The 3,638-nt window shown below is 38.8% G+C and overlaps 1 pseudogene; it reads left to right on the top strand.

Annotated features, from left to right (window-relative positions):
- The first annotated feature begins 3,342 nt into the window (after window positions 1-3,342).
- On the top strand, window positions 3,343-3,437 carry LOC147511552 (small nucleolar RNA R71; annotated as a pseudogene).
- Window positions 3,438-3,638: the final 201 nt, after the last annotated feature.

Below are 3,638 nucleotides of genomic sequence, written 5' to 3'. Positions count from 1 at the left end.
AAAATTGCCGCTTCGTTACCGGTCCGATTTTTGCGAATGAGATATGGAAATGATCAGGAGAGAATTTTCAATCCAATGATCCATAAAACACTCCATTCCGACCGTGGATGACATATAAGATAGTGGAAAACGCCTCAAAGTGCGTGCATGACGTACGTTATGCGAACAATTGAACTCTAAATTCATGGATTATGTCAACCCAAATCGTAATATAATAAAACGGCCTAAGCAACTCTAATGGGACATAAATATTTAGTATGGAACATTTAACACCCCCAAACAAATTTTTACAACGGCTTAGAAAATTTGTTTTTAGCAAATGGTCTTTTAAAGTCGATTTCGAGACTTCCTAGGTTACTATGCTTATTCTTTAATATATATATATATATATATATATATATTTATTTATTTATTTATTTATTTATTTATTTATTTTTAATTTTAAAAAGAAAACAATAAACAAGAAGGACATAATTCACCCCATAGAGAAACATGACTCAAAAATCCGAAAAAACATGCAAGAGTGGAAAACGTGAATTATGTTTAAACGTGGACTTAGGTTCCGATACTTACAGCCACACACTCCATAGAGAGGGCTCGGTTACCTTAATGGTGCACTCTCCAATATATATGGAAATGAAAGGAAATGCACTAAACACAAAAGTTGAGTCGTTTATAGTCAGATACTCGAGACTTTATCTAGACGTATGTATGAACATGCAGTTTATCATATATCAACAACCGAAATAATTGTGGATCATTCCATAAATAAATATCACAGAAAACATATCCAAACACAATCAAGCACCAAGATTTTCTATGACTCAACCTAGTGAAATAAAAGCGAAGTCGGATAACCCTATTATGTAACCTATCATGCACCTTATTTTTCATTTTTGAATGAGTGGGTGTTCTAGTAAATAAGGATGGAAAAGTGAATCGTTGTGGAGAATATGGTGGATATGGATAAGTTGTAGAAAGACAGCCTGTAAACAATGAGGATGTGGTTTTAGCACAAAACTCATTCATTGTGTGTGTAGGGACTGTCTCAATTCTGAAAATGAAGGTGTCAAGTGGTTTGTCCTTCTGTAGTATTTGTTTACTAGGTGGATTTAAAAAATTATGGAGCACGGGAGAAACAAAAGGATCGAGTGCAAACTCGAGATTCCTTTGAAAGGGTGGAAGGAGGGGAATCGAGGTGGATGTTGTGCAAAGTAGTTCTTGATAGGGTGATTCATCACCTTCTCGAAGAAACTCATCGAATTGCTCATCTAGATTGGTCATATCCTCGTTACTATGATAGTCATCTACATCTTTGAGAAAGTCATCTATCTCATCCTCATCCGTAATATGTGTATCGACTAGTGTAGGGATGGAAATATTAGAGTCTGAACTTCCAAAGGAAAGAAATTTGGGCATATGATTATCATGGAACGTGTTGTTGAAATAATCTCGAGCAACGCCCTCGATCATGCTAACCTCTCCATCCATAGACGAATCGGGTAACTGCGTCTTTGTTTTAAAAACATTGACTTCAACAGAAAGATGGCCAAAAGACATGGACATTGAACCATCACGGCAATTAATGAGCGCATTGGCAGTTGCCAGAAAAGGACGCCCTAAGATGATCGGGACAGAGTCGTTAACGACTTCTGTGTCGAGGATGACAAAATCGGCCGGATAGTAAAAATCTTGAATTTTTACCAGAACATTTTCGACGACACCCTTAGGATACTTAATAGACCGATCAGCTAATTGCAACGTCAATCTAGTGGGTTGCATCTCGTCTAGACCTATTTGTCTATACAAATAAAACGGGAGTAAGTTTACACTAGCCCCCAAGTCTAATAACGCGGTCGTCGTATAGGAATCTCCTAAGGTGCATTGTATAGTAGGGGATCTAATTGTGGTCCTTGTACTTAACAATTCCATTATGTTCAGATAGAGTTGGGAATTGTTCTGTTAAAAAGGCGTCTTTTGGTATATTGGTCTTACGCCTAGTAGTACACAATTCCTTAAGAAACTTAGCATGGTGTGGTAGCTTTTTTATAGCTTCGAGGAAGTGAAGGTTTATAGTTAGGTTCTTAAAAACATCCCTAATCTCCTCGTAATTTGTATCCCTAGTTAACACGGCTAATTTTTGTGGAAACGGTGGTTTCTGTCTATATTTAGTAATGGTATTACCTGGGTGTTTAACCGTGGCTTCCTGTTTCTTAGGTTTTGTTGTAAATGGTACCTCTACAGTGGTAGGCTCTTCAGTTTCTATTTCGGTATCTAGTAATATAGCAGGTGTAGGGGCTACTGGTGTGGTAACTATAGGCATAGTTACTTTGTTATCAACCACTCGCCGAATCGGAGAGTGGTGATGGCCTTTAGCTCACCTACATTTTCATATTCACTACTAGTATTATTGGTTACCTCAAAGGCTGTATTTGTTGTTTTAGGATTAGGTATTTCGTTACTTGGAAACACACCTTTGGGTTGGGCTTTATCTTGAGCCAACTGTTTGGTTAAATTATTAACGGATTGTAGAAGTTCGTTGGTTAGATTGAGCCATGGTTTGGAAAAGTTTTGGCTCACTTGTATGAAGGTGTCAAGACGATCCGGTTGTGTGGGTGTAGTAGTCACGGGTGGTGTGGATCGAACTATTTCAAGTGAATTATTTATGGGTGGATTTGGGTAGTTATTATTTGCGGACGATACCTCTACTAGCATTATAATTATTATAACTACTTTGACCTTGTGCTTGACCTTGTCGAGGTTGCACTTGGTTGTTATAATTATTAAAATTCCCCGACCGCCCCTTGTCGAGTGGGGCTTGGTTAAAGCCGCATGCGTGAGGCCTAACATATTGGTTATTGTACCCTTGAGGTGTGACGTTTTGGTTATTTCTCCAACGAAGTTGGGATTTTGTCTCCCCGGGCGTTAGGTTCACTATTAATGGAACAAGCCCGTTCATAGGCTATAGGGGATGGGAGTCGGGATGCTCGGGGCTCCAACAAAAACTACATGGATTTGAATTGACATTCATGACGGGGATTGGCTTTTGTTGTATTGAAATGGCCTCTACCTTTTTGTGAGGGATTCAATTAGAGTTTTAAGCTCGGGATCTGATTTAACCTCAAACATACCGGTAGCTTTTAATCTGTTGAAGAAGAACTAGCGAGCGGGAGTAATCGTCACTACCCCCCGGTTGTTATTTCGCTTTAGTTTGGTCCTCTAAAAATTTATAAGCCTCCAAGCTCCTTTGCTTAAGAAACTACCCCATTCATTATGTCAAGGACTTCTTTATGGTGGTGTAGAAGTCCTTTGAAAAAAGCACGAACTAACGTGTCTTTCGCTAAGTTATGATGTGGACACTCTATAAGGAGATCGGTGAAACGATTCCAAGCCTCTAAAAATGTTTCATGAGGATTTTGTCGAAAAGAAATGAATCTTGGAAAGCATCTCATCCGTCTTTAGGGGTGGGTAAAAATGTTCCATAAACAAATTGAACAAGTTTAGCCCACGAGTCCACGTAATTAGGCGTTTGGGCAGTTAACCAAGACCACTTTATCGGCTAAGGTGAAAGGGAATACCCTTAATTTAATTTGTTCCGCACCAACCGTAGGATGGTGGAATGTTGTTAGGACTTGTTC

This window comes from Coptis chinensis, chromosome 3 (genome assembly GCF_015680905.1).
Source record: "Coptis chinensis isolate HL-2020 chromosome 3, ASM1568090v1, whole genome shotgun sequence".
Lineage (NCBI taxonomy): Eukaryota > Viridiplantae > Streptophyta > Magnoliopsida > Ranunculales > Ranunculaceae > Coptis > Coptis chinensis.
The sequence above is the reverse complement of the archived record's forward strand: the minus strand, read 5'-3'. Positions and strand labels throughout refer to the sequence as shown.